Source organism: Lissotriton vulgaris, chromosome 1_1 (genome assembly GCF_964263255.1).
Source record: "Lissotriton vulgaris chromosome 1_1, aLisVul1.2, whole genome shotgun sequence".
NCBI classification, from domain to species: Eukaryota; Metazoa; Chordata; class Amphibia; order Caudata; family Salamandridae; genus Lissotriton; species Lissotriton vulgaris.
Window position 1 is genome coordinate 878,343,121 of NC_141685.1, and position 21,108 is coordinate 878,364,228.

The window sequence follows — 21,108 nt, forward strand, 5'->3', positions numbered from 1 at the left end:
AAGGGCGTATCAGGTGTAATACATTCAGTCACGAACACTTAATCAAACAATTTCAAAGATCAGGATATATGCAGGACAACAAGTGGGATTGCTGAGACCCCAACGCTTATAATCAATCGACAATACGCGGCAGAAACAATTTACGATACACCCTAAGCGTGACAGCCCTCAGACCCCGCCCACCCATAAAATCAGGATAATAAAGGTTGCATTGCCCCCAGATACTAAGACATAATCAGGATAAACTTCGGATATCTACGCATGAAATAAAACCAAAAAAATAAACAAGGCTAAGCACGCAAACCCCCTCCCCCCACCCTGCACCCCTGCATGTAGCTTACACTCGTCCCCAACTAGCAGTGTGCCTGTCGCCCCATCTAATCTACAATAACTAAAAATAGAAAGTGGAGGAGGACCCTCGTTCAGGCCCCCGGCCCCCTCCCCCGCCAGATCTGAACCTCCCCTTTGTTTACGGATCCACTTAGCTAAATATTAAAAATCCTCAAATCAGGGGAATCATTGTTCGCCTGTCTCGCCTCCCGCTGCTGATAATATAAAGTGAGTCCCGCACAGCCACCAAGTCCACTAATGTCATCAAACGGTCGACCATTCTCAACCTTGGCTCGCCCGATCAGGCGCATGGATACTTCCCAGCCGATCTGCCGCCACCTCAGGAGGGTCAAAGAACCAAAAGTTTTTGTCAAGTTTCACCCGGAGGCAAGCTGGAAATGACAGAGCAAATTTAATCCCATTGTCTATGAGTTCCCTCTTCACAGGCAAGAACCCCTGGCGTTGTTTCCGAACCAATTGAATTGAATCCGGGAAGGAAGTTAGAGCCGCACTTTCGAACCGCAATTGAGTCCCAGCATGAGCCGCCTGAAGGATAGCACGGATAAGCTCTTCCGCAGTCAGAGCCGATGTTTGACACACTGACTCGTCCGGGACTCCCAGTATTCGGACATTACTCCGCCGTACCCGTCCTTCATAATCAGCTAACTTGTTATCCAGAAGCTCCCGCACCTCCTGTTTCATAGAGTTGACGCCATCAATTAGTTTGGCTGTTGTGGGTTCGATGGCTCTCGTTTTGTCATTCAACTGAACAAGGTCCGTTTTTATTAGTCCCAGCTCAAGCGTAACGGCGACCAGTTTATTATCTAGGGCTTGCACTCTCCAGCCCAGGGAAGAATGAATTCCACCGATAGCCGCCATGACAGCTCCGAGCGTCCTTTCAACCCTGGCCAGCGGCATCTCTTCTACCCCGGTAGTGACAATCTTCGCCTCCTCCGGAGACCCCTCGGGCAGGATATATCGTCCCAATTTGTCCGTTTGGTCTTTTCCGGTCCCTCTGAAGGAGCGGGTTTGAGTCGTACACAGGTCGGTTTTAGGCGCCATTTCATTCACCTCATCCTCCTTCTGTGCCCCACGTCTGCAGGTGAAGTCCCCGCTCTGATGCAAATTAACGACCTGCGTATGATCCCACCGATTTGCGGGGACACTCTAGGGTTGCCTCCGATTTACGCCCGTATCCATCGGGCCGAATTTCAGACAACGTCCGGGCCGTCCACTCTCCGGGTTCCTCCATTCAGGGCACACCGACTGCAGCCGCTGTGTTATTATCTTGCTCCACTGTTGCTGCTATTCGGATTAGAGGTCCACCGTTAAAATCGGGCAAAACTTTACTTCCATACCGGCTGACCAGTCCCTCCCGGACTCGCATGGCCGATGTTGTTCAACTAGCAGTCGGCTGCTCCATCACTCGAGGCCCCGGCTCCGAAGCTGGTTGTCTTGGCAGGGTTTTTGGCTCTATTTAGCAGTGATATAGACTTTAATCTTGCTCACATCTAGGATAGGTATTCTTAGCTTGTGTTGGCCCTTTTAAGCCCTTTTTTCCAGACCTAGAAGAAGATAGCTGCTTAATATGATGATAGATCCCTTATTCTTGACTCTAACCTGTCTATTGCCTATTGGCTTTGACATACTTGACACATTGGTATGGTTTATGTAGGTACTCTGACAGAGCTAAGGGGTATTTCATCCCTTTCAGGCCTACAGGCCTAGAACTAGAGGGACTCCATCTTGAGGGAGCTGAGAGGCTTTTTAGAGTAAAGGTAAAGTTTATAGTTAAAGCTGTTGTTCGCCCTAAGCGAACCGGAGAGAACCGGCCAGAGCTGAATCTAATCAGGAATTGTTCCCGGGCTCAGGTCTCTAGACGAAACAAGCAGACTGGTCACTGTGGGAGCGTCTAGCGCAAGGAGCCTGGTGCATGGGATTGGTGGGAGGAAGCTGCTGGCTGGAACTTTCCATGAGGAAACAGCATTCTATATCAGTGAAGTGCAGAGGCGGAGTCAGGCAGTCGAGTTGAGGTGGAGGAGTGGTGAGCAGTCGAGTGGAGTTGGCGGAGCGGAGAGGAGTCAAGCTGGAGTGGTAGAAGAGTGAGGAGCTGTTGGAGTAGGAGAGAGAGAGAGAGGGTTCAAGCTAGAGAGAGCTGAGTTGAATTGAAGGAGCAGAGAGTGTTGGTAGAGTTGGAGGAGTGGAATTGCAAGAGGAGAAGAGACAGGACATGCTTGGAACAGAGAGAAGACAAACAGACAGTCAGTGAGCTGGAACTGAAGGAAGCAGTCAGAAGCAGTTACTTATCAGGAGGAGGTGTGAATAGCTGGAGTCTGAAGTAATGCCTTTTAGAAGAGACGGAGGAGAGATCGTGGACTAACCTGTGGGAGCAGCTGGAGTTATTTGGACATTGGTACAGAGACATTTAAAATAGAGGGAACAAGCTAGTGGAATGAAGAGCATTAGAGCGGCAGAAACCATTAGATTGAAGCTGGAAGGTGGAGACAGTTCGTGGGGGAGAGGAGTCCAGTGCAAAGTGATCAGCGCAGAGGTGTATCCAAGAGTGCAGGAGAGAGAGTCTGAGATGAGCCAAGGCACAGACGAGAGAGGAATCCAGATGACAGCTAGAACAAGACTTCACACTAATCAGGTGATATCGGTCCTGTCATATTAGTTTACTTTACACTTGCATCTTAATCTTGTCTTTATTCCCTAAGCTATTGTATTGCTAATCCTTTTCCTTGCAGCGGTGTGTTCTATCTATAGTCTTTGTCAGTTACATCTGGATGTGTCTATTATAATACAGATCTGTGTAGGTGTTTATATTGTTAATAAACCCCAGTTTATTAGTGAACTGAAATGTGCCTTGTATTCTTGTTCAATCAGGGTAAATGTAGCTTCTAGGTGGTTGTTGTTTATATGAATGGATGAGTAACCCCAATCAGGTAAGTGGTAATCATATAAATAGGGAGCGAGTGGACCTTTGATGCCAAGGATAAGAGGTACATTATATTAATTGGCTAACTCCTAATATTGTAGTAGCAAGCCCTTAGTGAATAGGGAGAGAGAGACTTCCCAACATATAACTGAAGGTGCTCATAGGAATGTGGTTGTCGTTGATATACGGCGTTAGTGAGAGCGTTGGGGTGGATTACCAGCGCGTATACCCACAGGATTGTGGCTTGTGTAAGTGAGAGCGTTGAGGGGGATTACCAGCGTTTAGGTTTGCCGGATTGTAAACCGTTTGGAAAAGAGAGCATTGGGTTCTGCAGGCCCATGTGTAGACACACCGGATTGTGTGTCATATCTGCCCTGGGGTAGATTAGTCTGGGTCTGAGTGGCCGCGAGACTATAAGGTATGAGTGTGGTGTAGGGCATGGATATCCTTAGTAATCAGTGAGTATTTTTAGTATCCCTATAGATTTAGTGGTGTTTCTAATAATATGAGCTTGTATATTGCGAGTTCCCCATCCTCAGGTAGGTACCCAGGTGCCTGGATAGATGGTCCTGAGGAGGGATGTGGTTACGTTCTGGCTGGGTTGGAGGGGCCCCTAGGGGCTGATCCCATCTAATCAGAAAATCCAGCCATAACACTGGTGTAGGCCGCAATCTTAATGGCGACGTTTCTCCGTCCACAAAGCTGGTGGATCACTCGGGTTCACACGGTCAGGCGTCGTTTTGACTCATCTATGCAGGGGCAGGGCGTAGGCGTAGGATAGTTAGCAGGATCTTGTGGCAGGAGAAGGAGGTCGATGGAGCCGGGAGCCTAGGCAGCCATCTTGGTCACCAGCTTGGCTCCTCCTCATATTGACCCCTTCATAAGTAAAATCGAGAGTTCCCTGAACTTACTTTCAGTTAGGGTCAATATATCAGAATTCAAAGGTGTTGGCTTACGCTGATGATATTATAGTCTTGATTAGCAATGTAGCGGCAGCCTTTCTAGCTATTAAGAACTTAGCAGAACAATACGGCCAGCTCTCAAGTTATAAACTTAATGTTATCAAAACTCATGGTGTCCAATCAGCAACTATGGGCCCCTCTGAAGCTACAGTTGTTTAAAGTGCGTTGTACCTCAGAGTCAAAATTACAGCCACAGTAGAAAATATTCCTGACCTTAATATAGTACCTATTATTGACTCTGTTAACTCTACTTTGGTAAGACTAGATAATTTGCATTTGTCTTTGTATGGTAGGGGAAATGTTCTAAAAATGCTGGTCCTACCAAAGTTCCTATATTTATTTAGAACCATTCCGCTTGAATTCTCCCAATCTAGCCTTGCTCGTGCTAAGAGATGCTGTAACAGATTCCTTTGGGGGGTATCAACAACCTCGAAGAGCAGCCAAGTGGATACACCTCTCGCGTGATCGGGGAGGATGGGCTGTGCCGAATCTAATGCTGTACTGCTGGTCAGGTTTTCTTCAGCATTTCGCCACACCATTATTTGGTGGTAGGGCACTGTTGCCATCTTTTTGTAGACCCTCCATTTTTGAAATAGGGCTTGGGGAAGATACTAAGGGGATTTAGTTGCGGGTCCCGGAACATAGTTATTATAAGAAGACCAAGTTTAAGGTCGTCATAGCAAAGTTCTCAGTTTGGCGTAAGATCTGGCGCAAATGGTCGATTCCTAATATCAATTACTATACACCTTTTACCGCTGCCAGACTCTTACCCCACAATTTTCAAGATCAGATTACATTTAGGTGGATGTCACAGGGAATAATATCTCTGGGTAATTTAGGGTGTGAAGGGTCTAAGGCCTCTTTTTTATTTTTAAAGGACAAGTTTTCTTTAAATATTCATGAATTCTTTAAATATTTACAGATCCGAAGTTATGTAGATAAATTAAAGGAACAAGTACCTATTTTATTTAGCAAGAATTTACTGTTGGAATTGATTTTGAAGCGATTAAGAATTGGTACACTGTATCACCACTTGCTCTCTGGCCTCCCCGACGATCTTCTCTCTCAAAATGCTAAGTGGGAGTTAAAGTTGGGTAAGACAGGGTTGGATATTTCCCAGGTTTTAGAATTGTCAAACAGTGTTTTAATATCAGGAAGCTTACGCTCTCAATGCTACATGGCATTATTTGATCTTTACTACACACTGACCAAAATCTCTAAATGGGGAGGTAGAGGGGGTCATCATTGTCCGAGATGTGGTCTGGCAGCCGCCAATGATGTACATATGTTTTTTGATTGCCCTAAACTCACCACATTTCTCCAGGAGGTAGAATTGTTTATTAATTCTAGATTTAACATCTCAGCTGTTCTCTCGCCAGAGCTTGTTATTTTTGGTTGTGAGAATAATTGTCCATTGGAAAGAACAAGATATGCATCTGCCCTCCTGTTCATTGCTATGTCTGTAGTGCGGCTTTGCATAACATCAGAGTGGATTAGTCCTGATGCTCCCACGTTTGTAAATTGGAGAGCGAGAATTCTGGCTCTCCATAATTTAGAGTCAGCTGTCTTTCAGAGGTGGGGTAGAAGGAGGCGGAAGCTGGGCCAGAAGATCTGGGCTCCACTGTAGGAGTGGCTTAGAAACTAAGTAAAAGGATAGTATTGTTTTATGTAATCTTAGGCCTATTTTTTATTTCTCTTCTGGTTTTAATTATGCTTTGCTTACTTTCATGCTCCCTTTTTTCTTTTTTTTTTGTCTTCCCTCTTGTCTTGCTGGAATGGATTTTATTTTGCAAAGTTGTGTGAATGTATAATGTGAAGCCATTGTTTATTCCCTTTTGTCACTATGTTGTTGTTTTCTTCAAGCTTGAATAAAAAAATAAAACAAGCATTTACAATGCAATGGTCTCGGCATTTTTAAAGTTAGAGCTATTGGCATTGCTCATGACATTATTTTTATTTATGTTTTTGTTTTTAAAACATATAAATTGTTGTAGATGATTCTAGGACTCTAGTAAATATTCCCGATTTCATGCCCTTATGTGGTTACATCAAATAATACCCTTATATAGGCATAGAGAATCCTACCCATATTAAGACATAGCCAATGCTGTCCAAATACGGCAAGGCTACTCCCATAGACTCCTAGAAAGCACAACGCGTTCCTAAACAAACCAAGCCTCCAGCAGCCCGGAAATTCCCCCTGCTTCTGTATTGATTTGTCCTAAGAACTCCTGGAGTCCTGAAATAACTGCGAGTTCTTAGTGACGTCTTATGTCCAAACTTACGTCAAACTCGGCACCTTCCAGGTATAAATATACCAGCATCTGCCTTAAGCAACACACAGTGGTTTGGAGCAGATCGGCTAGCTACTTGCCTGACGCCCTGCTGATGCAAGTGCCGAAGGAAGCCGACCCTCCCATTGATGCACTGAGAGAGACGCTGTTTTTTCTCCTGCCGAGAAATACAGCTCCAGTGTTTTCCAGTCACCCTTGCGGGTTGCTGGGAAATCGAGCCCTAAGAGAGAGATACAAGACCTCCTTCATTCTATAACCAAGGTACGGAGCTGATTAGACCCACAGAGAATTCTTGATTCAGAATTTTGGCACAAACTATAACTCATCTACTCCTTCCCTGTACTAGGCTTAGGTTAGGTACACTAGGATAGGCGTATCTTAGAAACACCATATGAGTATGTTTAGTCATTATTTTATCGTTGTATGTATTTTATCCATTTTAAGTATCTTATGGCTTAGAAACCATATAAATGCTTTTACAGTATTATTTCATAATACTCATTTCACTGTATGCACTTTACTTCATGACAAGTATTGCAATTGTAGCAATTCACTTCTCTTGCATGAGAAAGTAGACTGCTCAATAAATAACCACTTTTATTGAAAACGCCCGTCTCTCTATTTCTCTGCACTTCTGGTGAAACTAAGCATGCACGATTGACTGAGTGAAATAGCTATTATTGTTTCTGCGACTCTGGAGACATACTCCTTATTCTGGGGGAGCAAAGTTGTCATGTTTATGCGGTTGTCAGAAACGAATCCCTTCTTGTCTGTTCAGGAAAGTTAATACCTTCCTGTTCACTCGAGAAAGTTTCTAGTGACCTCTGAGCTAGCTGGCATTCATATTTAGGTCTAACATATTCAATAGAGACCTAGTCGACCTCAGTCCTACGTCTACACTATCGTTTATGTTATTCCAATGCGCAGAGCCTATTGGGAATATGGGAACTACACTACATGACGCCCAACGTTTGGTAAGGCGATAATGTAACGCAATATACTAGAGTAACTCAGTCGTGCTTTTCACACAGACCCCTTTTTCCTGCAAAAACTCCGATAGACGTCTGGAGTGGGTAAAAAGGTAACATCCGCCAGAACTTAGTAGGAAAAGATTCCTATGTAATAGTTTTTGGTTTAATCAACGTTGAAGGATACAGTGTTCCAAAATATTGTGCACCTAATCTTTGTTTCCTTGAAACTTGCTCTGCAAACTTTCATTAAACAATGTCAACTAACGGCGACAACAATGAAACCGGTGGAGCTGCAGTAGATGCAAATCAACTGGGGTTTGACGTTACAGGGTTTAATGAAAATGACCTGAATGCGAAAAACATCCCGGTAAATGTAAGGAAGAGTGTAACTATAAAATTTATAGGAAATGGTGTATCATCGAGAGGTGGTACAGTAATATTTGTGGTAGAGGCACATAAATGTCTGCAGACAGAGGTATTCTATTAATGGATAGATTTTCTAGCAGCAAATGCTGTAACACACGAGTTCCACTACTACAAAGCAGGGGAACTACCAGCGGAATACGTCCCTTTCAAGGACGTTGAAATTCCACTAACTTACCAAGAGCATCAGCTCTGGTTTAATGGCGCCCTAAAACATCAAAATCACATTACCAGGCTCGGTCCACTAGGTAGACCAGGAGCCACATGGCCGGTTCTAGCCAGCTATACACCACATCCGGACATTGAAGAAATGTTAGACAGAGAACTGTTAGTTGAACTAAAACAACTTATTAAAATACATAGACAATTGGTACAGTATGTCATGTGGACTTTAACAGTCCAACCAGCAATAAAAATTCCACAGCACACCCCTCACCAGGGGAACACAAATAAAATCACACCACAGACTATACAATCAGTCATTGGTAAATTACCCGCAAAACGGAAACAAATTCCGTTCTGGTTAGCTCAAAAAAAGTACTCAAATAGAGGCAGTATTTCCTGATACTACCCCTCATGAAAAACACAGAATTCTGACTATCTGCCTACCAATGGGGATTGCACCACATGTGGAGGACTGTGACACTTGGGGAACAGTCTTGGCTTCAATCTACACAAAAACTCATGGTGTTCCGCCTATGGCAGTTATACCAGACGTACTAAGACAGATTCAAAATTAATACGGTCCAGAACCTGCTTTAAATCTAGGTATGAAATTACTGAAAGACTTTAAGCAAGTTTAGGCTATACTACTAGCCAACATACAAGGTGAAGCATCATCTGTGGCAATCCGCCAAAAATTAAAAGAAACAGATATAACAGAACAACCTTTTGAACTTGCCAGAATAATTGAAAAATCCTATGAAGAATTAGGTAGAGACAGTTTGGATGGGAAACCCCTAAAACCACAACTAACAGAAAATCCTGAAAATACTTTCATTAAAAATAACTTAATAACTCCTTAAAAAAAGTGGGAGGGTAATAAGCAAACCACTTCCAGAGAAAAACCAGTTTCAGACCAGAGGAAGGTCTCCCCAACGGAGAGGTAGATCTCCAGACCGGGGGGCGCAAGTCTCCACAACGGGAGCCCTCTGAAAAAAGGTATAGCCTTAGGAATAGGGAAAATTTGAGAAAACCTGACAGATATCAGGATATTAATACACGTCCCTCTCAATCTTTTCAGACTTCCTCACAGAAATCGGAAAGAAGAGGACGGTCAGAACATAAAAAAGAGCGTGTCAAGTCCAAAAACAAAGAACCTGCTCATCAAAGTAAAAAATTACTGTTTCCCAAAAAGAAGGAAGCCAGTATTAAAGTAAAACATGCCGAGGATTCTGAGGACACAACTCAAGAACGGAGAATGGGCCCAGACAATGCTAGACAGCGCAGCAGAAGTGACCATAGCTCGCAAGATCCTGATGAAAAATCTGGAGACAGTGGACACGAATGAATACATTCAAGTGGAAACTACAGACACCAGAGTCAGTGTACCCCATAAATTATATGAAATAACATTACGTATAGAGGGGAACAAAACTACGAAAATAAGAGGTCTCTTCTGGGAGAACCTATCTAAAGGTTATGATATCCTTCTAGCAGAAAAGGACTGGCCACCAGAGTTTGTCAGGGAGTGCCCACATGGCGAAGAAATGATTATGCCTGCCTTCTCAAATTACATTCCAATTCATAAAAAATACACATATGCAAGAAAATGGGCAGTAGCCCAAGCCCCTGCATTATATAAAAATCATGTAGGATGGGATAAGGATTCTCCTCACCATAAAATCCAGTTAAAAAATCAACCTACTACACAAAGGCAGTATCCTGTTAAGCAAGAAGCTAAAAAACAAGTCAGGGAGATCTTAGATCAACTTGAGTACCAGGGGGTGATTGAAACATGCACCTCACAAATGAACAATCCTTTGTTTCCTGTATCCAAACCAGACAATTCATATCGTCTAGTATTGGACTACAGACACTTAAACTCCTGTTGTAAAACATTTGCAGTACAAAATTCACACAGTGCAGCACTGATGAATAACATCGTGTGCAAAAAATATAAAACGACATTAGATATTTCAAATGGTTTCTTCTGTCAAAACATAGCACCAGAAAGCAGGTATTTGACCGCTTTCTCCAGTATGGGGGCCCAAAAGCAATTTTGTCTTCTCCCACAGGGATTCAAGAACAGCCCAGGATTATTTTCAGCCAGAGTAACAGAGTTACTAAAAATGTATGATGATGAGGCATTATCCTATGTCGCCGATATCTATCTAACAGACGATGACCTGGAGACACACTTGAAAAGAGTGAACACCATAATACTTGGGTTCGCATCTGAAGGGTACAAATTTAACTTTAAAAAGTCACGAATTGCCCACCTCACTGTCCTATTTTTAGGATATGAAGGCAAAAGCATAGAGAAGTGTGCAGTACTCCAAGCCCCAAAAACGCTGAAAAACTTACAATCAATTCTAGGTTTCCTGAATTTCGGAAGAACTTACATTCTAAATTATGCAGAGAGGGTTAAACCGCTCTATGAACTAATAAAACCTGATTTCAAACCAATTAATTGGACTCGGAAACACACAGAAATTTTAAGATCATTAAAAAAAGAAATGTTAACTAAAACAAAACTGCAAACACGCGCGAACAAACGCAACCTTGTAATCCGAGTCATCCCAGGAAGATGCAGATTTACATACCTGACCTCTAATGAGGGAGAAACGGTACCAATAGCTTATAAATCACACTTGTACACACAAGCTGAAATGAAATTCAGTTCCACTAAAAAAATTCTAATTGCGGTACAAACTGCTGTAGCAAAAGAAAGAGCCCTGGCACAAGGTAAACGCATAATAATCGTTACACCGATACCTGCACTAGAAGCAGTAACAAGAGCAAGCATTCCGAATGCAAAAGCATTACATCCGAGATGGATACAATGGGTTAATTCTCTTGCTGCATCAGATGTAGTTTACGAATTTGATCCTAACTTGAAAACATAAGAATTCCTCCAATACGAATACGAATGTCCTCTGCCAGCAGAAATTCTGCCTCTGGAACATTACGGCTGTATAATATATACAGACGGATCAGCACAGCCCTCAATTGGGGGTAAACAAGCCTATAGTGCTGCGTGCACGATTGTCAAAGGTCGCTGGTGCGATAGTAAATTCCGACCTATTGTCACAAAAACGTAATCACTCGGAGACTGTACAGCTCAGCGAGCTGAACTACAGGCTTTTAAAATGGCGCTTGAAAATGCCGATCGCGAATTTCCCACACTGATAGTGTGCGATTCATATTACTGCGTCCAGTCTTACAATGAATACTTACAGAACTGGGTTCTAAATGGTTTCAAAGATGCAAAATGTGGCACAATAAAGCATAAAATGCTCTGGAAACAAGTAGTTCTTTTACAGAAAGAACCACAAAAGACTCATGTGATACATACACTGAGTCATCAGCGTGATGGCGTTCACGTTGTAGGGAATTCATTGGCTGATGAGGCCGCGAAGGCGGCTGTGCAAACGGCTTCCGTAGCTGCAATCACTCGGTCAAAAACAAAAATAGACAGCGAAATAATGCAAGCTGTCAGTGCTTCAATAAAAAACAGTAGTAAGACACTCCCAAAAGTCTTTCAAGTAAAGTACTCTTACAAAACTGATGCGAATAATGTTCCTTTTTCCGTAATCCCTGGAGTGGGGGATAGGGCAATTCCAAACATGGAACACAGATTAGGACTAATTTAAGCGGCACATGAAGGGCTCGCTTCTGCACATGCTGGTGTTTCCGCCACAATATCATTATTAAAACAAAGATATTGGTGGCCACGTATGAGAAAACAGACTAGAAATTATGTTCTAGAATGTGAAATATGCCAAAGAATGAAAGTATCAACAGTGAAACGACCAGCACAGACGCCCCTCCTGATCTCAGATAAACCATTAGCGTGTGTTTACCTGGACCACTGTGGTCCCTTACAAAAGGATGGCAACTATAAATATATCATGGTCACAGTGGATTCCTGCATGAGATTCAATTGGATGTGGCCCCAGCACTCGGCTGATGCCAGAACTGTTATAAAAGATTTGCGAGTCTTTATCGGCACATATGCAATTGGCATGCTACATTCTGACCAGGGTCCTGCGTTTAGCTCTCGAGCTTACAAGGAGGCCATGACCAGCTTGGGCATTGCATTGCGGTACTCTAGTCCATTCCATCCTGAGGGAAATGCGGTAGTGGAGAGAAAAAAACGTGACATATAGCATATAACAGCGAGGGTATTAGGTTCGGATGATGGGTGGGTCAAGCATATAATAAGTGTCCAACGTAGTCTTAATAATCTGCCAAGAAATTCTCTGGGTGGAATCACTCCGTATGAACTTTTATTTGGTACAAGAATGATAATCGAAGATCTCGATTGTCAAACTTCAGTGGTGGAACAAAAAGCGTTTGATATCAAAGATCGTTTGGCTGTTTTACAGGTCTTGAATTAAATGAGAAGAAGTCTAAGTAACACAAAGCTAAAGCCAACGGCCACTGAAGAAAAACCACCTGTCCCAGCAAGACCTGTCTGGATTCCAAAGATTGGGGATCAGGTCAGAGAAAAGGTCGCGGAAAAGAAGAAATTTGGGCCTTCTTACAGAAAAGCAGTACCTGTCTTAGCTATCAGCGGAACAAGATCAGTCGTACTACCGCCCCTTGCTGGTAAAAGGGAAAACAGAGTTGTATCAATCGACCTGGTAAAACCACAACCATGTGGCCAATAATAAGTAGTAGGCCCAGTGGACTCCCAAGAAGTAGCAGAAGACCAAATCTTGCTACAATCCAAGAGGTTCAAACTGAGAGACTAATCACATTTGATAAACCTGCAGAGAATATAAAAGGACTGTGCAATAAAGCCATGGAACTTGTGCCTCTTGAAACTCAAATTGCAACAGTTCGTCAAGAAACGCCTGTCTACAATGATGTAGCCTTGGACTATGCTAATATGAAAAAGGAAGAAGCAACTACAAAGATTATTAACAATCCTGATGCCATCCAAACACTTGACAGAACTGCATCTGGCTACTTCATCAATTTTTATGACTTTTCTGATGATCCAAGTGAACATGAAGACAAGCCAGCAAACAAAACTTTCAAAGACAAAATTACAGAACTCTTTCATCAACTTGGGGAAACATATCTGATTTCACCGTGGATTGAATTGTGGATTGTGTTAGGTGTACTTTTCCTCCTGCTCTGGCTCATTTTGGTTCTAAGCTTTGGAAGAATGATTGATGGAAAATACAGTATTATGGACACAGCAAGTCAGAACATCAACTTGATTCTAAAACCTCACAGATCATCTCACATTAAAAAAGAGAACTATCATCAGTGAATATCACAGCCATTCCTATATCTGGTGGTGTAGCGTGGGACACTACTGATTACGACATCTATGGCCCAGTTGAACTCTTGAAATATCCACATCAATTCAAGATTTCTTTAAGTGACTTTGTATCACCTAGTACTTTCTCTGATGATTGGGACTTTGAAAATATTAACAATATGATGTCAGATTTAGAAATGTCAGCTAAATATACAGAAAATTATTATTTACAAGGTTCATCAAATTATGAAGAAATGTATTGCTATAATCATTATGGGCATCATTATTTGCATAAATCAGCGAATCCTAGAAATGGTTTAATGCATAATCAATGGGAAACATTGTCCAACTCTGCCGAAAGGCAGCTCAAAAACATTTTATGAAAAATTCCCATACTTTTCAGGATTTAATATCACTGATCCAGAAACGTTTTGTTTTAAAATTATGAATAAGACAGGAATGAAAAACATGTTGACAAATACTAAACTGATTTATTCTGAAAACTTTTATGAAAAAATGTCTACGTTTGGTTTTGAATTTTGGAAAAACAACATTGAGACAAAAACAGTTTGGGGTACAATAGAATGGCAGGTACAAGGTTTAGAATCATTATTCAGAGCCTTCATGATCCCAGAACAAATAATGTTCCTGAATGACACCATTCAACAAACGACCTGTCTTGGCCTAGCCAGGATAAAAGACTTAAACAAACCCTCTATACCCATACCTGATAGTAATAGCACTACAGAAGTGGAGATAGACGTATCCCATATTTTAAAACATAACAGAACACTTCCTAATTGGAACAAATGGTTGATCTGGCTCACAGACACTAATAACTGTCACGATAGATTCCTGAACAAAGTACAGGGTGTGAGAAGTTGGCCTGATATATGATGCTCACTAATGCTAGTGATCACCTTGTTTCAGTCCAAACAACCCTTATGGTGATTGGTTGTAAGTCAACCTTCTAGACCAGCTATCCTAATGGTAGCATGGACAAAGCAGTCTTAGGCTAAACTCTTTTGGCATGTGAAGCCAGCTGTTTTACCACATATATGCCATTGAACACCAAGTGAAAGGACACCACACAGGTTGTTATGAAAATAAACAATATATGTATTAACTAACATACACCTCTGAACTCTTTATGAGATCAGAGGGCTAAGCACATGACAATCTCTTAGAAAAAATACGTTTAAGTTGCACAAATTACAATGGTGCCCTAGGGGCACGACAAACCATATACCAAGTAAGTGGAATGTGAAAGTGGATAAAAGGAATGGAGCTGTCCAGAGGCTGTAGGATCGCTGGGACCACGCTACACTAACTCTAGGTAGGTAATAGGAGGCCCACGGAACGCGTGTGCAGAGTGTGTACTCACACGCGAGATGCTTAACAGTGTCTATGGACAGTACAGTTCAAGTAAAAGGTGAGTACGGACAATCCTGACTATGTAAGACAAAAACGACTGTGGAACTGGACACTAGGAGAGTCAAGCTACCCTTGAGCACCGAAAATGCTCGTGTTACCTCACCCACAGGCTGCGGGTGCATAGGTGCGAAGTCGTGTCGGGTTCCGGCGTTGAAGTCTATGGAGCCTAGAAGAAAAGATGCTGCAGGCGATCAGGAGGAAGATGTCCGGTGTGATCCAAGGGTGGATCAGTGAAGAGGAGAACCCAAAAGCAGAGGGGACAATCTTCAAAGTCACTAGCCAGTGACTGGAGTGGAAACAGGAGTGGAACCAGATTTCGTCGTCGCGATCAGGTGAGGGTGGACACTTGTCTCTGCAGCCACGTGGACCAGGTGGTGTCTTCGACAACCAGGATGGAGGCACGAGCTGTCCCACGCAGGCTCTCGCTGTTGGCGGTGTCGGCTCCGGAGTTGGGGGTCAACAGGCCTTGGCAAAGGCAACCCACGCGGTGAGTGGAAACGGCGTCTGGAGTGGACCAAGAGGGTCCGGGGGGCTCCTCTTTTGGAAGGGAGCAAGGGCCAGTCTGGAGCAACCAGACCAGCAGTGAAGATTTCAAGGTTCGTCGTCTAGGAGGTCACTAGCCAGTTGGCAAGTGACCAGACAACACCTCGAGCAGCCAACAGGCAGAAGGGCCCACGCAGATCTCGTGGATGCTGGAGGGCTGGTCTTTGGTGCAGGAGCTGCTCGGGGTCGGGGCTTCTCAATCTCCAAAGCACTTGGACGAGGTTACCTCAGAAGTCATGCTGGAGCGAAGTGCTGCTTCTTTCAAGATGGCCGGTCCCACGTGTCTCGTCACACCCACGGATCTCAGCTGTGCTACAGATGTAGGTAGAGGTCAGAGAGGTCTGGGAATCTGGGTCTCGTCGGGCTCTGCAGTCTGGATCCTCGAGGGAAGACGACAAAGGGAAGCCGCTAGACGCTGATGGTGCCTGCTTGTGCAGGGTGGACACTCCTTGCCCACAAGGGAGATTTCTTCAGTCTTCTGTGGAGCAGAACGTCAAAGTCCAGAGTTTCTTCTTGTAAAGTTGTTCAGGATAATCTAATCTGGAATGGGACCAGCTCCTACCTTTATCCGGCTAAAGGGAGCTGTACTACGACTAGGTCCCTCCTCTGGATGGGACCATGAAGGGGGGTGGTTACATCCCCTATCCTTTGTCCTGTCTTGCGCCAGAGCTGGGGCTGGAGAGCCCCAGGAACTGGTTTAGACCGGTGTATGCACAGGGACACCTTGTGTGCCCCAGGCATGTCTCATTCCTTTCAGCCCTGTCCTACCTAATACACAAAATCCTGTCTGGGGTGGTGCTAGCACCTCCCAAGGCAGGAAACCCTTTGTCCAAGCCTCCCTCGCTGGAACGACTCCCAGCAGCAGGAGGTCAGACTTGTTTCTGTGGTGGCAGCATCCATTTTGTGATGCTGAGGCTCCAGTTAACTTTAACGGGGGTTCACAGTTACATACATGTCGTGTCTCTCTCGAAGGGTGGAATGCTACCTCCGTCGCCAGAATTGGCGAGGGGGTAGTATTCCAATTCGTATGACACCTTACTTGACATGTTTTGATAATGCTATACCAAAGTTAGCAATAACCGCGAGGATTATAATGCACTTAAGAGTATATGGTATAGCGTTATCATGGAAACAGCTAAAGGACTTGGTTCGGAAAGCTGCAGACAGGCCCAGCTCATGGCAGAGCACTATCTCACATAATTCCAAGCACTCTGCCTCCAGGATTGTTAAGGCCTGCCATAGGAGTGACTTATAGGAGTATATGTGTCCATTTTGGGGTTAGATATAGAGATACTATATCTAAAGCAAAGGGTGATTACACCACCTTGCCCCAGCTGATTGATCAGCCAGTTGTGTCAGATTTGGATGGCCAGCCAGGGGTGGCATAATACATGCTGCAGCATCTGGTAGGCCCTGAGTGCCCCTATGCCCTGGGTACCTAAGGTACACTGTACAGGGACTGATAAGGTGACTCAGTATCCAATTAGATATGCACCTAAGGTACATGGTTGTCAATTTAGAGAGAGACAGCTAGGCTGTGGGTCTGATTAGCAGGACCACAGCCAGGGAAAGTCGTAAACCAGTGAAGCAAAAAGCAAACATCGGGGGTGACCATAGGATTGTAGACCCCACTCTCCTATACAGGGGTTCAAATAGAATAGGCCAGACCCAAGATATTCCCAGAGACAACATCCAGGGATAATTACAACATATAGTGTAGGAAAACTATGCCTCAAATGGCTACAGAAATCCACACTACCTGAAATTAAGCAACACTTGACTTCACTTAAAGAAGGTGCCGACTTGCGAGATTTCATACTGGGACCTCGCAAACAGCGTCAAAAACGTTTCATATACGCCGGTATATACGCAGCTTACAACGAAGCTTGGAAAGTAATGCAAATTGAAACATCAGAAAAAATACGAGAAATTGATCGTATTAATTTGGAAAAATCACTGTCTGTAGTGGACAATGGGTTAACGACTCTGTCCTCCAGAATTTATTCAGTGGACAGCATTGTATCATCTGCTATTGATATAATAGAACAACATATGTTAATGTTACAACATGGCCAGTCCCAATTACGTTCTATTGTACAGTTAGGCTGGACGTTACAAAATCTGCATTCAGGCTACGTGCCATGGCGTCTGATAAACACAACGTCATTATTTTCTATCTATAACCTTACTGATAAACAAATCTCTTTGGCACAAAGAGGGGCAGACTATAAGGTGCTGAGCATTAAAAAACTAGAAAGATTACCATTGACAGTCTCCGAAAGACCTGTCATTGAATGGATAATACATGGCACCATTACAATTCCGATAACGACTTTTCAGTTTCTATATTGCCAAAAGTATATACCAGCAGGCCTGTATGAAAGGTTAGGTAAATGTACATCAAGTCAACCTGGAATTTACCTTACACACATAGATGTTGGAGTGGGGGCAAGAAAGAGGTATTCCTTAGTGGTAACAACTGTAAAAATTCACTAAGCAGTACACTTCTGTGTCAAGGAATTAACTTACACGGAGCCTGCGAACGTTCATCAAATAACCTTTCATGCCACCTTCACGGCACCCCTGCTACACAGATAGAATCTTTTTTCAGACAGCTTTCCAACGTGGTGCCAGGAACGGCCTAACTTGTGAGCGTTACTTCCAGGGTCACTTGTTGTATGCAAGTATTGTATCCAAACAACAAGCTAGACATGGATGCAGCAATATGGTCTTCTTTGAATATCTCTTCTATTCAAATTGATACTTTAAGCAGAATGAAGTCTATTCTTTTACAAACAACTGTGCCTTTAACCTCGCCTAGAGAAACGTATGACCTTCAAGTTGCAAGGACAGCAGCAGAGATACATACATTATTATCAACAAATTGCCCCGTACATTTCGTAGAAATGTTAAGCCAAATCTTAAACATGTCTGATACCAGTGGCATCGTACATGTATTTAAGACAATTTTTTCGGGACTGTTAGCACCCTTTGAAGCAGTCCTGAGCATCTTCCCGAATTTCGTGCACTCTGTGTTCAGCGGCCTGCCTCTCATCTTGGGACTCGTAGCAGGAATCTTATTTTTGTTCCTTCTGCTCCGATATGGCAAGTCAAGTCACAGACAAAACTCAGGCTACAATGGAAGACACGATCCTAGAAAAACAATACCGAGAGTGGATTAGTAAAGTCCTCGGCTTGGCTCGGCTAAGAGATCTGAATACTACTTGGTTTCTTTCATTCAGACCAATCTGGCAAGATTGCATCTTAGCTGTTCTACGATGCCTGCTATGCGGAGAAGAATGCGTGTTAGACGTCTGTCTCACACTTCCATCAGCAGTACCTATGGATGTCCATACTTTGCTTGGTTCGGTAACGGCTCATGCAACGTGTTGTCCCCAGCGGCTACCCATTTTGATGATGGCATTCATTGAGACCTCACCATTACGATTAGGTGGCGGTGAGGTACGAGATGAAAGCGGCACACAGGTACAACCTTCTGTGAACATTGCTGATCCAGATAACGCTGACGGTAATGCATCTCACATATGCACTATTTCCACTTTTTCTGATTTGGTCCAACTTTCATCTACTGTTGTAGACAAATTTTTTGCCAGCCTATCCGAATTAATGTTCTCTCCTAACAACGAGAATAACTTTTGAAAATACGAGCACACAGCGTTCCGTGAACTCTGAATTCGGCCTTCAGTTTTGGTAAACAGAACCTAAAAACTTTGGAACTAATTTTTCCCCAGAGAGCGAAATTCATTTTTTTCCAGTTCCCATAATATTTACCTTTTTGGCACATGATAATCTGCTTAAAGTAGAACTATTCTTAGAGAATAAGATTTCTATTTTAGAAACTTTAGAGACGATATTTATACTTAGTCTCTAGCACATGTACAGTCTTGTATAACTATGTGATGAAATGGTCTTGACCTTCTCTTCTGTATTAAGAGCCATTTCATAAATGTAAATTTCGTGATTCATTCAGTCAACAATCTAAAATGTACAATATATGCATTATCTGAATGATACCACTGCTTGAAAACGTACAGAATAATACTCATTTTTCGTGTATATACCATTTCAAATGCATTTTATGTATTTTGGGGTGGGATGGTAAACACATGCTTAGATATGCTTATACATTGCTTAGTATTTAGTAATGATGGACATTATACGTGGAGTGGGTGTTGTAGATGATTCTAGGACTCTAGTAAATATTCCCGATTTCATGTCCTTATGTGGTTATATCAAATAATACCCTTATATAGGCATAGAGAATCCTACCCATAATAAGACATAGCCAATGCAGTCCAAATACGGCAAGGCTACTCCCATAGACTCCTAGAAAGCACAACGCGTTCTTAAACAAACCAAGCCACCAGCAGCCCGGGAATTCCCCCTGCTTCTGTATTGATTTGTCCTAAGAACTCCTGGAGTCCTGAAAGAACTGCGAGTTCTTAGTGATGTCTTATGTCCAACCTTACGTCAAACTCTGCACCTTCCAGGTATAAATATACTAGCATCTGCCTTAAGCAACACACGGTGGTTTGGAGCAGATCGGCTGTCTACTTGCCCGACGCCCTGCTGATGCAAGTGCCGAAGGAAGCCGCCCTCCCATTGACGCACTGAGAGAGACGCTGTCTTTTCTCCTGCCGAGAAATCCAGCTCCAGTTTTTTCTGGTCACCCTTGCGGGTTGCTGTGAAATCGAGTCCTGAGAGAGAGATACAAGAACTCCTTCGTTCCATAACCAAGGTACGGAGCTGATTAGACCCACAGAGAATTCTTGATTCAGATTCTTGGCAAAAACTATAACTCATCTACTCCTTCCCTGTACTAGGCTTAGGTTAGGTACACTGGGTAAGGCGTATCTTAGAAACACCAGTTGAGTACGTTTAGTCATTATTTTATCGTTTTATGTATTTTATCCATTTTAAGTATCTTATGGCTTAGAAACCATATACATGCTTTTACAGTATTATTTCATAATACTCATTTTACTGTACGCACTTTACTTTATGACAAGTATTGCAATTGTAGCAATTCACTTCTCTTGCCTGAGAAAGTAGACTGCTCAATAAATAACCACTTTTATTGAAAACGCCTGTCTCTCTATTTCTCTGCACTTCTGGTGAAACTAAGCAAGCACGATTGACTGAGTGAAATAGCTATCTATTGTTTCCGCGACTCTGGAGATATACTCCTTATTCTGGGGGAGCAAAGTTGTCATGTTTATGCGGTTGTCAGAAACTAATCCCTTCTTGTCTATTCAGAAAAGTTAATACCTTCCTGTTCACTCGAGAAAGTTTCTAGTGACCTCTGAGCTAGCTGGCATTCATACTGAAGTCTAACATATTCAATAGAGACCTAGTCGACCTCAGTCCTACGTCTACACTATTGTTTATGTTATTCCAATGCGCAGAGCCTATTGGGAATACATCACAGAATGGGCTACCAATATGCAACCGCTATTTGCGGAAGTAAGACTCTTAAACAAAATCCCAGAATCTTGGAGAGGGTCGACGATTGTCCCCATATTAAAAAAAGGCGACAAAACGGACCCTAATAACTATCAACTAGTAGCCCTCCTCGATAATGAGGCAAAATACTTTGCGGGAACTCTCTTAGAGGAAATTTGCGCAATGGGCGGACACAAATCAGATAATACCATTGAACCAGACCGGTTTCCGGAAAAATACTGGAACAGCTACCAATATTCTGGCCATCTCTCTAATGATCGACGCAGCAAAAACAAAAAAACTGCCGCTGCAC